The sequence below is a fragment of the Rhyacophila brunnea genome, unplaced genomic scaffold (assembly GCF_057557595.1).
Source record: "Rhyacophila brunnea isolate RB1 unplaced genomic scaffold, BYU_Rbru_1.0 scaffold_9, whole genome shotgun sequence".
NCBI classification, from domain to species: domain Eukaryota; kingdom Metazoa; phylum Arthropoda; class Insecta; order Trichoptera; family Rhyacophilidae; genus Rhyacophila; species Rhyacophila brunnea.
Genome location: NW_028233361.1, coordinates 16,451,958 through 16,466,757, shown reverse-complemented (window position 1 = coordinate 16,466,757; position 14,800 = coordinate 16,451,958). Strand labels below are relative to the sequence as shown.

At 34.4% G+C, this 14,800-nt stretch overlaps 1 non-coding gene across 1 annotated transcript; it reads right to left on the bottom strand.

The window, feature by feature from the left end:
* Positions 1 to 7,234: 7,234 nt before the first annotated feature.
* On the bottom strand, positions 7,235 to 7,306 carry TRNAT-UGU (transfer RNA threonine (anticodon UGU)). Its single transcript has one exon. It is a non-coding gene; the product is annotated as a tRNA-Thr (tRNA).
* Between the last annotated feature and the right edge of the window lie 7,494 nt (positions 7,307 to 14,800).

The following is a 14,800-nucleotide window of genomic DNA, read 5'->3' as shown; positions in this document are numbered from 1 at the left end:
ATATCAGTAGATTCAGTATTTTGCCAAAAATATCAGTAGATCTACTGAAATTTCAGTAGACATGGCAACGCTGAAGTTGCTTCTCTCGCACCACGCGACCTGCCGTTGCTGCCAGAAATTCCAAACGCGACATCTGTCTAATCGCATACGCTCTTTCAACGTGACCATCGATAATAATCGGGGTTGCCAGTGGTATCAAAGTTAGTTATGTTAAAAATGAACATAACAATATGTTTAGTTAATTCAGTAGAAAATATTGTTAACTATCTTGTGTTTAAATTTGGTAGCCGTACGGAGAAGCAACATGTTGGTATAACGTTTCATAATTAAGTTAATAATAATAATAAACTTGAGGCTCTACTGTACGTTATAGGTGAGAAATACGGCTTCATTTTGTCGAACAATAGACATTCTCTTTATATTGTTAGTCTGAGTTGGTAACCTAAAAAATTTAAAGGGTGCGAACAAAGGGTTGGGAATCTTTGAGTTATACAGTTAATGAATGCTAGGATCACTGAAGATTAAAATGAGGATTAAAAGGAGGCACGATCATCAACAGTGATGAACACGAATAATATTTTGGACTACGATTCAACCTCATAATATAATATAAGGTGTCATATTAAATGAACCTCATCTATGACGATGGCATATTCGAGGTGGTTCAATCACTGGTTTTCATATAAAATTGAGATATCTCATTTTCTGTGACCTATTTATGACATGTGATGGTGTTTTTCTTCATTTGTTAGAACATTTATATAGTGTCAGCAGTCAGCAGTCAGCACCATAATAATACATCCATAATAATAATGCATAGGAAAGACATAAACTGAACTATGATGATGATAGGAGTTGACTGTAGGTTAACTTAATTTCAAAGTTACCTTGATTTCCGGACAAGCATTATTTGAAAAATAACCAACAGACCACGTCCTGATCGCAAGGTGACAGTTTTTCCGACCAACTGAGAATTTTTTTTTTCGCCAATAACAAAATATTATTTGTCTAAAGCTAAATTTAAATTGAGCTATATTAGAGGGAACTCGATGATTTATTCCCGTCCATTCTGTATCAATAGGGAGATAGGTTCCTAAATTATATTTTCATTGGTAAATCTGGCGTATTTTTTGTATAATTACATCATTACATGTGAAGTATGTAACTAATTTTACACATGGAAACCAAACCTTTTTTTGTACAGTAAACCGAAATCCAGCTGGTTCTTAACGTTTCCGACCCTGTTTTTAATGCCTGACATTAATTATATATGACAAAAATCTCTATTAGGTACCTACGAATAATTAGTTTTAGTTACATTCCAACTCTCATTCGCACTAAATCACAAAAGAAACATACTCCATTAGCAGGGCTCGAAATGGATCGGAACGCACCGGAGCGCCGTTCCGGTTCGTGAAATCGGTAAAATTATCGCTCCGTCTCGTGGAAAAAATAATTTGACCATGTCATATCTAACACATTTATTTTTGTAAAATACTCATAAAATTTGAAAACAACGAGTACCTATATCAATATCTTCAGAAAATAGTTGAGCGCTCCGGTTCGTTAATTTTTCCATTTCGAGCGCTGTCCATTAGGAGATATAATAAATCAACTGCTAAAATAAATTAAGCGAACGTGTGGCGACAGATATTTGATACAAAATCCATTAACACCTAACGCTCCATGCTGTGTGTATCTTCTTACATTCATGTAAATGTAAATAAATAATAGAAGCTTCCTCGCTACGTTCATATAAAATTATGTAATATAATTATGAATAGTTTTGATATAAAAGGATGTAATATTCTCTCACAACTTGTAACTTATTTTTAACATATGCAGGGCCACGCCAAGCGAGGTTGTAACGAGTGTAACGAGCACCCGGGTGGTGAAATTCATGGGGTGGCATTATATCAGAAAATATAGTATATTAAATTCTATCATATAAACTTAATTTTATATTGAAATAATTATATGAAGTACCATAACATACCACCAAAGAGCTGAAAATGGAAAAATAATTATTAACGCAAAATATATTTAAAGGTGCATTACCTACTTAACATTATTATTTTATTTTTTAAAAACCATGTTCGATCCTAAGAAGATCATAATATGGGCCTCCACAGAGAAATGTGTATAAGCCACTTATTAGGTCCATACTTGGGTTACCAGCACACATTGAAAAAAACATTATACGATTTTTTTCCTGGCCCCGGATAACCGCTCGGCCATCGTTGGGACAATTATTTTATATGGGGATATGTAATTTGTAGAGGTTTGAATTATCCGATTTGACTAACTTTAAATAAGTTGTTTGTTGTACTTACCCATGGCCCCCACAAAGGCGGGCTTGACAGGGGCTTAGTTTAGCCAGATAAGTGAGCTAATCACACATCACAATCTTGCTTTACTTAAGGAAAAGTCGGCTGCGGCGTTTTTTTCTGCCAAGAATATTGATATTTTAAAATATGTGATTGTGCCATGAAATTTTTGATTATTGTGTGTTTAATAATTTGCTACAAAAACACTGATTACCAACCCTTAATTTTACCTGGAACATCATTTGGAAAACGATACTATAGAACGTCACACTGCCTTTAACATTAGCGGTAGGTAGGGAGGCCCGCTTCAGGATGTGGGGGCCATAGTTGTACCTGTACAAAAATACCGGAGAGCATTCTCTTAAAGTCTCAAAGAATAGAATGGATCGACATACTAATATAATAGGCATAAAACATTTCTGAAAAAATGTAAATTTTTGTAGCTTTGTTCTACGGGAAAAGGTTTGAGAAAATAGCATGAGGCACACTTAAGGGCGGACGTGTTCAGCGTGGGTAAAAATGGAGCTTTTATTCTATTTTCTAAGTATGATCCTGGACATTCCTTAAACGTTGTAGATAATCTTTTTATATAATTTTGAAGCCTTTTTATCCTTTATATTTATTTTATACATTTGATGACTGCATAAAGTATTTTTATTACATAAAATAGTATTCTTTAAACCTCTCGCTCCAATGTTTTAGAATATAGTCATATTTCAGTACATAAATGTGGAGTGGTGTTAGGATTTTTTACATTTATTAATTTTTAAACGCATTTATAAAACCATTAGTATAATTTATGTCGACATTATTATAGTGAAATATTTACGATAAAAAATTATATTGATAATCTCTGTGATCCCAAATTTACAAGAATTAGGCATTTTATTATTCAAAAAATGGGCAAAATTAACACGTTTGAAGATAATTCTAAAGATACTGATTATAAGCTATGTCTTTGACCATTCAAATGTGATAAACATCCTACGAATAATGATTGCTTTATAATAATTATTGACCTAAGAATAAGGTAGTGTTTTTTTGAAATACGGCATTCCCCAGTGGTTAAGCTACAACATACGGCCGTAGCTATAAATTGACAAACTATAATTGAAGTAGGGAGTAAAATGATGTTAACGCGCGTGTTTCAACATGTACCTTTTAAAAAAAAACTTTTTTTCGGTTAGGTACATGATTACCTACTTTACGAGGTACAGATTATCTACAACGTTTAAGGAATGTCCAGGATCATGCTTTGAAAATAGAATAAAAGCTCCATTTGACCTACGCTGAGCATGTCCCCCCTTAAGCTATAAAATTCGAACGGACTTTTTGAATTAATTTTTATCATGTACCTATAGCAAAATATTTTTACTACAAAATGTTTTTCAAAAATTGTACCCAAATTCCTGGCCAATCCACCATCAATACAATACATCGATAACTTGAAATTATTTCACGTTATAAAACAAAACTTTTTTTTCAGGACGACATCAATAGAATTTTCAACTTTTTTTATTTCTCTCATGGTTTCAAAAAATATTATGTTATATTGAGGGGGATTCTGGGTTGGCACCCGGGCGGCAACTACCCTTTTGGTATGGTTGACATACATCAAAATAATAACATTAAACCTAACATGGCCGGTTTTTACTTCCTCTGTAAGGAATATTGGATGTGAATACTGGGAGCTCTGTTCTAATTATAACTGATTCATCATAATATTAGTATTCCACCCCGGTACCTACTAAATGGGTTAGTGTTCCTGAAAATAAAAGCAACTTTGTTTTTTTCTAATTTTATAGACAGGTAACAACGTTGAAACATTGGGCTTATTGTGCTGCACAGCACTCGAAATGGAAAATTTTACGAACCGGAGCGCTCGATAATTTTACGAAAATATTTACATTAGTTATATAAATATATACATAAGTACATAGTTTTCTAATTTTATGTGTATTTTGAAAAAATAAATGTCTTAGATTCTTTGTTATCTAGTCTTTGTTAGACGGTCAAATTATTTTGTCCACAAGACGGAGCGATAATTTTGGGAATTTTATGAAATGGAACGACGCTCTAGTCCATTTCGAGCCCTGGTGCTGCAATAATTATTATCTATTCACTATAATTGGAATACATGGCCACGTGAACCCACAACCAAAAATACAATAATCAAATCGTCACCTCAATACTACAATACTATAGTTAATGATAACTAATTGAACGATAACTCGATGTTCACTGTTTTTGAGATAGCTATTGAATATGATGCTACATTTCCTTCTCTACAAAATGATAAAACTAGGTATCTAAGTTAGAAGGGAACTGTATTAATTTTTTGCTTGAAAATATTAGATAACGTTAAAACCATAAATGCATTAAATAAATAAAATATCTACAATATATTTTCATACAATTGAACATTATTTAATTGTTCCCAATTAGACAAGCACAATTATTTTCCATTTTTAATTTAAATAATAATTATAGCCTAGATTTATGTTAATCAAGTAAAGTTTAAATTTCGTTTTCCCAACATTGACCAAATCAGAGTTATCTAGTTGTAGTATTGAGGTGACGAAATTATTACAATGTTATTTATAATAACACGTAGGTACCTATTAAAAATATATATTTTTTTTTTTGACCATGTCCGATCCTAATAGGATCATATGGGCCTCTACAGAGTAGAGGTTTGTATTAACAGATTTTGTTTTTACGAGAAATGGATGTCAGCCACTTGCTCAACCTATTAGGTCCATACCCTGACTCACACACAAATTGAAAAACAATATGTCGTCTCTGTTCTGGCAGAACACACTAACTGGAGAATACTAGTTTTGAGTAATTTGACTTTGAAGTTGTTAAATTGTTTGAAATAATGGTCTATCATGTGAGTTTATTCAGTAATCGTAAAAAGGGTGACTTTAAAATAAAGACTGTTTATTTATTAAGAAGGTTTCCAGACGGAAAAGTTTGAAATAAGGAACATTTTGGTACTAACTCAATACTTATGTCATTTTTTCGAATTAGTGTTTTCTGCCAGAACAGTGACGATGTGTACTTGCCAGACCCAGGATTCGAACCTGAGACCCACGTCGTGATAGTCCAACGCTTATGCCACGCAGCCACCTATATTCAATCTATAATATTATTATGTTATTGAAATTTGTATTAGGTTTATTAATACCATTAAAACGCTACAATAAAGAACATGCCATTAGCCAAAAGTTCCGGATATAAAAAAGAATAGTGTTCTCATTTCCAGAATGTAAACGTATTTTTTAAATAGTGTTTATTGTAATCTTTTTTGTACTGTATCAGTCCCAAGAATTACTTACGTCATAACATACCTAATACAAACCACAATATTATATTATATATTATTATAATGTGTGTGGCGTATTTACATCACATATCGGGTGTTGTGACATTTCCACAATCGGTCAAAAAATAGATTTTGATGCAATTCTTTCACTACTATAATAAATATTATATACCAATATTTTGTTATGAAAACTCCAAAACGTCCACGAGACACAAAAATTTAATTATATTGAGAAAATAAAAACGATATGTTGAAATCAAGTACTTATATAAATCCAAACCTTTATTGCTCTCCTGTAAGATTTACATCTTTGGACATATTGTCACTATTAATAATATTGTGCAGACAACCCTCGACATCTTGTATGCATATCAATGTTGTGGGACGTATTATTAGTAGTAATCTTTTTAAAAACATGCACATAGGTTTTTTCAACCGTTTAGTTAATAATGTAAAACCCCACTTTCAAGAGTCACGGCCCGCCTCTGGATGCAACAGCTGATACCTAGGTCACTATCAGTGATCTGATAATACTGATAATCATTATGGCGTACTAGTGCGCGACGCAAATTGTAACGTTGAATTGTGCGTCATTAATTATTATTGTGAATTTATTAAAAATGGACAGGAGCGTTCGAGAAGTCCAAAAGAATAGCACTCCATTTCGTTAAAAGATTTAAAATCGCGTTCCTGTTTGTAAATTATGAAAAATATGCTTATGTACACACTGAATTTAATTAAACTCACATGATATTTTTTTCTCGGGCGCACACGAAAAAAAGAATCTCAAATTTTCATAATAAAGTAGGTAGGTATGTATTCTCAAGAGAATCAAAGTTTCTCATAATTTCTCGAAACGAGTTTCGTCAATCATAACCTCTAATTGTGACGCCACTGATATGATACTAAAGCCGCGTTGACACGGTCCAAGTACGATCCAAGTCTACTTGGATAGGAATAATTAGTATGAAGATGTGTCATCCAAGTGACAGCTTCATACTATTTATTCCTATCCAAGTTAATTTGGATGGCACTCGATCCAAGTACACTTGGGCCGAGTGCCATCCAAGTGCACTTGTATGTAACATCTTCATACTAATTATTCCTATCCAAGCTACTTGGACCGCGTCCTACTCATCCAAGTTAACTTGAATAGGAATAAATAGTATGGAGCTGTCACTTGGATAGGAATAAATAGTATGAAGCTGTCACTTGGATGAGACATCTTCATACTAATTATTCCTATCCAATTCTACTTGGATCGTACTTGGACCGTGTCAACGCGGCTTTAGTTAGGTAGGTACCATGCCAAGCGAATGATATTTACCTACCTACTTATTTATTAAAAGATCTAATAGTTTTTTAATAATATCGAAATGTATTCTTGTTGCAGGTTACTATGCAGACCAGCTTTCTGTAGGACAAGAAATCAGAGGAAATGCAACAGTCCGCGTGAAAAATGAATCGAGAGGATTTCATTTAAATAATTTGTCTTACGCAGGACCGATCGTAATGGGAGTCGGAGGTATAAAATAATATAACAAACCATGTAATCATTCAAAATTTTAAACAAAAAGATTGCCCCCAGAGAGATTTGAACTCTCGACCCCTGGTTTACAAGACCAGTGCTCTGCCCCTGAGCTATGGAGGCATGCCGATTTTGTTATGAAATAGCCTATAAGTATCAAAGCACTCTGCATTTATTACGAAAGTTTCAAAAGATTCATATTTTATTTTTCATACGTGGAATATTATCGATGAATTATTATAAATTTATTTTTTGTTTTTTGGATCTCAGTTGCGTACATTTTTCAGATTATCTTTTTGTATTTTGGTTTGGAAGTTTTTTTTTTTGAGATAATAACGTAAGTAGATATTTTTTGATTTAAAAAAAATAATCATTTCAGGATTTATAGTCGTTGCGGCATGCGTGATGACTTTTGAAGCGCGCGATTCGGCCGCAAAAGTCATGCCGGCGAGATTCAAGATGGCGGCGTGCACAAAAGTTCGTCAGGCGGCCGCCTCAGCGCGACGATCGGCGGGTTCGCAAACCGGCCGCTGGGAGCAGCACTTTGGCGTTTTCAAATCCTCTCCGACAAGCAGCGACCGGAGGGCATTGACCGCTGCATTTATGCAATTTTCTAGAACCCTCGGGTAAACAAAAATAAATAACTAAAATTTAAAAAAAAAATTATCATAGTATTAATATATTTTGTCGATAGCTTTGTTTCTAACAACATACCTACTGGAGTTTGACTAATTTTATCAACATTTTCAAAAATTGATTCCCACAAATTTATTTATTAGTTACGCATAGAAAAAATAAAGAATATTTTAAATATGTGTTATATTAAAAGTATTTTCCGTTATGTTTTTGTCTATTCAATATTATAATCGCATAAAATCATACAATTTTATTGCAATAATTCTGTAAGTATAAATGTACCAATAACAGTAAGTTATTGGTACAGAACAGTTACTGTTATAGGTAAATGTACATTTTTCTACTCATAGAAATGCAGAAACACTGTTTTGTAGTAATATATTTTTTTTTTGTTCGAATCTTTGCTACTACTCGCCACAGTTTCTCTGAGACATATATAGATGGCATACTACTTTTGAAAATGAAGGAATATTGTATCTTTTGTTTGAGTCTTCGCTACTTACTGCTTGTTATTCATAAAGCTGATAGATAGATAGATGGCACACGCGTCATAAGATTTATTTTATTTTTATTTTATGCATATTATTATAATATTATAGGTGTGTTTTATTTATTATTCCTTCTCAAATTATAAATTATAGGTATAGGTTTACAATCTGTAGGACGTGGTTAATTTTTTTCTTTTGTATCAATCTATTGAAATTATAAAAATATATGTAAGTAATTGCAGTATGTACTCTGGTACCTACCACAATAATTCTTATTGACTCAAAAATACTGTGTGCTTGCATTTTTGTGAATTTTACCATTTTTTTTCATACCGTATTTGGATTTTTGGCTATCGCCTTGTATTGTTCCTTCTTTTTCTTGCTTCGACATTTTGGGCTCATTGCAGAGGCGATTCTCAACCAATAATGTAGTGAATAGTACTGTTAGGTGTATAAAAGTGTATCAAAGTGTGTGCTGTTAGAAAACATTTTTCCACACATTCAGAGCGATGGTCGTATTCATACACTATCATATTATTATCTCTTGAGAATGATCAACGACCTGGAAATGTTGGAAAAGAAACTATACTACGTTTATATATTTCTTCCCTACCAAGTGTATATAGCCGACACAAAATAAGAATAGGGTAGTCGACATTTTCTAAATGCAGACGTCAATGTGGTATTAATTAGTACATAATTTATTTTCTTTCAACATATCTTTCTAGATCGGTAGAAAACAGGACTGGCCACTGCATGTCACAACGTCTGCCGATGGTGAGCAGTCTTTCGCCGGCCGACAGAAGAAGAAGTGTGCCCCGCAGCGGGTCAGTTCCCAACTTGGAAGGCAGGGAAGGCAGTGCGGGAGCGCCCCCACCTCTCAGAGTGCCCTTGAGGAGACCGACCCGTTCTGGGTGCGCTCTGCTTAATCCAGCGACCTTAACGAGACAAGCGCTTTCTGTTGATGAAACTCATGTCAGGAGTGTTAGGTTTGAACTCTTCATTTCTTCTTTCATATCACAAAATAATTATTAATAATCATGGAGAGATGATTAAAAAATTATAATTAAGAGTATAATGACAACTTATAATACCTGTATAATAATAAATTATATGTTTTTCACGCAAACATCTTGCGTAGAATACTTGTTGAGTGGTATTATTTTAAATAATATTTTGGTTTGCATCTGGACTACTAAATACTTATTATTTACCGAGTAGTTTAGAAGCAGAACAATAAATTGATTTTGGCCATAGAAAGCTTTTTGTAAGTAGATTTGCTTTTGAAACCCCACAACTGCACCAAAAAAAATTTTATATACTTAGAGCAAGTGAACCACTTTTTCTCATAAAACAAAAATCTTTTAATACAACTTCCACTCCGTTATGATCTTTTTGGATTGAAAATGGTGATGTAATCTAATCTAATGTAAAATATTGTATATTTATTAATAACTAACTAAACAATCGTAAAAGTGTAAATTATTTATGATTAATACAAATAAATCCCAGAAAGGCAAAAACCGAGTCACCAATCAAACCAATCTTTATCGAAGAGCACAATTTTTAATACATTTGAAGGCGATGAATGTTTCCTACAAATAATATTAGATTGTCTTATAGATACAGTCGTGAATCCCTAGCCGGTTCCCAGGGCTCAATGGCCCTGGATCTTCATTTCCCGAGTGAAGGACCAGTCACCTTGCGAGTGCGTGACCGTTCCAGATCGGGTCCTCGAACGACGCGCATCTCATCGAGACCGCCAACCACCAGATCAGATACTGCCCGGAGACACATGCTTTCCAGACAGAAACCAATTGATGACGAAGATCATAGTGGTAATTGAAATATTTACTCATTAGGTACCTACCTATTAATCGGCGGTGGCGAACTTGTGGCACACCTGCTCATTTGTCACTCGCGAAAATTGATGCGTCATCGTTTTGGATTCTGAACACTGAGTCATGTCAGTTTTATTTTTGGCCTAGATTCTGTTTAGGAAATTTCTTTTAAGGGTAAAGCCCTCTAACTAAAGAATATTTTCTGAGTAAAAACACATCCTACCACATCACACATTATCACAAATATTTTTTTTTAGTTTTTTGGCACCTCAGCGTAAAATGAAAATGTTTATAACCTCTGGTATAGACTATACTTTCTACTATAGGAAGTTCAATTTTTAAATGGATCTAAATCAGTACACATTTACCAGTCTTGTAATAATTTAAATAAAATCACACACATTGTTTATGTATAACCATGTTTTAATGTTGCCAAAATCATGGCTTCGAACCGTTATTTTGTTTCGTTTCAGTTTTCGTTCTGACAAAAATAACAGTTTTTCCGGTTTTCGGTTCCGGTTCGAAGCCCTGGCCAAAATATTAAATTTCTATGCTTGTCAATTTAACTACACTAAACACGTTTTCGAGTCCCCATTAAGTGCTGTAATACGCAAAGTTCACTTGAATCATTTTAGATACGGTCCACACTCTTCCATTTTGACCCCAGAGACCTTAATTCTTACTGCTTTGTACATTGCATAGCTAATTCCTGTGAGAGAAGCCGTGATACCCATTCCTGCAGTCCTCATCTGCCGAGTTGCCAGAGGACATTCACCCAGGACAGCTTCGGAAGTACTGGATATGAACGGAGGTCAGCTTCAATTATTATAATATAGATTATCAAATCAACATGAAAAATATACTTAAATAGAGTTACATACTCTTTAAATTAATAATAATTGGATTTTTCATCATCTCAGCTTTAAATAAACATTAGGTCCAATTTAATAGCTGTTCTGAGTTATTCAAGATTTAAAATTGGCTTAAAATATAGACGGTATTGAAACATACGGGATGAATAGAATTCCGGGCAAAATTGTTTCAATCCAAGCAGATTCCAGCATCCTAAAAAAGGGGAGGAGTGGTGGAGGTAGGCTGTTAAAATTCAACATAAATAGTGCACACTAAACTTTGTCAGTCATACTTATTTGTTTTCATTTAGCTAAGAATACAATTTACAGATGGTGCTGGTTAGTTTTTAAAATGAAATTAAACCGTGCCTACTAAACCATAATAATTTAGGTATGATATCGTTGATCCGACAAAATAGTGGACACTTTTACAGTCATACTTATTTGTTTTCGTTGAAGTAAGAATTCATATTACAGATGGTTTTGGTTAGTTTTTTGAAATTCATTTAGCCCTGCTCACCAAACCATAATCGATAAAAAATATTCTATCTATAATATATCTAAAATTTTGTATGGTTTAATTGCATAATTTTAGATATTTTATAGATAAATGAATTTTATGACTATTAATTATCTACTAAGGTTTGGATTAGGCAGGGTTTGATTGAATTTTAAAAATCAACAAATACTATCTACACATTGTAGTCTTTGTTCAATGAAAACAAATACGTTTGTCTGACAAAGTTTTAGTATGCACTATTTATGTCGGATCTTAACAGCCTACTTCCAACCTTCGCCGCTGATTCACAGGGTGTATACATCAAAGTTATTGGTCACAAAAAGACTGACGAAAGACAGAGATTCTTGACATGAAGAATGAACCAGAAAAATTTAGGTTAGCAAACACTTATAACAATGTCTGTTTACTGAAGAGAGATCAAAATTACAAACACTTTATGACAACTGATATAATTCAAAGGTGACTTTTTACTTATACCAAGTTAGAAACAGTCTGACGATGTAAGAAACATGTAAAGTAAAATATTCAAAGCTATGTTTTTGTAGATAATCACTTTTGCCTGAGCAACGATGTAATTTCAATCATTTTTATTACACAGAGTGATTATTATAAAATCAAACTTTTTCTAAAGAGATTTCTAAATTTTCTGCTAATATTATAATATTATAACATGTTTTCTTTATGATTCTTTGCACAGACGTAACTCAAATGCATCCGATACGATGTGCTCACGTCGTGCAAGACGCAGAGACATCCGCCAGTACGTGTCGACGCGAAGATCAGCGAGCACCTCTCCCAAGCCGCGACGGTGCCTTCGTGTTGCTCCACCCACTAGCCTGGACCTCGGCCCCGCCGTCCCTATCTGCGAAGACGACAACGACACCATAGATGACACCAACGATCTGTCACCGGACCTCGTCAACAGCGAATACCACACCGTATGCGATGAACACGTTATAACCATATCGCAGGACAACACCGAGAGGCAACATTCACATCTCAACTCCAATGGTAGTAAAGATTCTAGAATCTCCACCGATACCGGGACATTGCACACAGCTGAAATTAATATCAGCGATGACGGAATGATGGAGTACGATCAGCAAGCAGAGACTCCTTCATCGTCGCAGACCGAGAATGATGCAGACGCTGACCTGACGGAAGACATCACCCCCACTTTCAACAGCGATGTGACAAGCTCGAAGCTCGATGAAAATGATGCGTCCACTATCATCGACGTTGCGTGTAATGATCCACTCGAAGAACCCCCTGTTGAGGAAGAATAACACCTCGAAAAATTAAACAGTGACCCCTCATAAAAATAAAATTAAATGTTTTTGAAATAAAATTTTTGTTTTTATAATTTTCAAATTATGGATGTTGACAACTTTTTCTAACCCTGTCTTCAGAACGATCTAATGATAACTTAAGATGAATGTTAATTCTCGGCTCAAATCTTAAGCGAGGATTCGTTTCATCCCCTGTGCCATCAGACAGTTAGTTCCAAAGTTAGATTTTTATTTATTTTTTTATCATATTAGGAATAAATAAAGGTGAAGCCGAAAAAAAGTTAATAAGACTAATGATTAATTTAGATGCAAGATATTTCACATTGCTGGTCCATTTATACCACGCTTCTCCCTTATTTTAGGTGTCCTGCTGAGATTTAAGTATTTAGATTTTGAATACACAATCATGTAAAATCACAAATAACAGTGGATACGTAAGTAGCAGCATTCAGCAGGTATTGTATTAGTATGATGTTTGCTATAAAATAAATGAACCTATAAACTGAAATAACTTACAACTAATTTAGTCATTGGCCTTAATAGGTAACCTTTTCTTCAACTTCAAATTCATTTATGTTGTTTAGGTTCATTCTTAAAAATATATACCAGTGGCATGCGGCGTCTTTTGTTTGTATGAATGCTGTTGAAAAAAATACATAGGTTACTATAAACATACTACATTAGCTTGATATTCGATAGTTTTGACATAAAATAATTCATAATCAGCGTAGTGCCGAGAGAAAGTAATGCAGTAGGCTTGATATAAGTGGTCGGAAATAGAAACCGTACTTTATAATAATCAAATTCGCCCTGTGTAATTCGTGACGAAAGATAAAATCGCATCTGCAAATATTCAAGGTTAACGTTTTCTATGCCTCACGATATTACTATGACAGTATCTGACAAGCCGCAGATTTTTAACGGCACAAGTTAAATGTAGAGCGAAGCTCTTACTACAATCTCTGTAATACCGATAATTTGTAACTTAGTATTTTATAATTATTCAAATAGATGTCGCTGTGTGTTTCATTTTTTAGATTATGCAAATCAATCGACAGTGGCTAGTAATTTGAGTTTGAAGTCGGACGAGATAACTCGCGAAATTTGTATGTGCGACCTTTCGATCACGGCCTCATAGGGTGAGATAACTCGCTAAAGGCATAGAACCGGTGAAATTGTTCCACTACAATTATCTTCTAATCATGGCCCCCACATTCTGAAGCAGGCCCCCAGGCTAGGATCTTTGGTGGGCCCCCCTACCTATTGCTTAGGATAAACGCAGTGTGACGCCTACAATAGCGTTTTCCAAATGGTGTGCGCGGTAAAATTAATGTGTATTGTAAAGGCCAATTTTATTGCATTTAGAAAATTTGCGGCATCATACTGCCAACGTGAAGATCTCTTAACTTAGAATGTTCAGCAGTTTTGTATTAGCTTTAATTTGTTACTTACTATAAATTTTTAAAATTGTCTCTACGTGGTCATCTCTTCCATGAGTACCTTAACTTAAAGTCATGTAAATTCAGTGAATGCACATTTGAGTGCATGGCGACCTTAGTCTTGGGTAACTGCTCCTGAGACATTCCCAGTCATAAAAATAAAAATGATACTTCACACAAATGTAGGATCCCGTGATTCGTCCGATTTAGACCGGGTGTGGTGCGGGGCGGGTGTGATTTGGTGGGGCCATTAACTTCAATGTGTATATTTTTACGTCTATTTAATTATGGAGTTGTCGAACATCGATACACAATTAAAAATTGTATCGTACAACCACATAATTTTAAGCAATAACATTATTGAATGAAAATAGCGCCTCAGGCGACTTTTTTTACTATTTAAGCGAATTTGTGATGCGTGTTTATCTCACTTATCTGGTCGACTCGCTTCACCGGGCCTCTCCAGAGTTAGGGCCTCCAGGCTAGAGCCCTATCATCCCCCCCCCTCTTGTGGGGGCCATGCTTCTAATTGTTTGTAGCTAATAATTGAGTC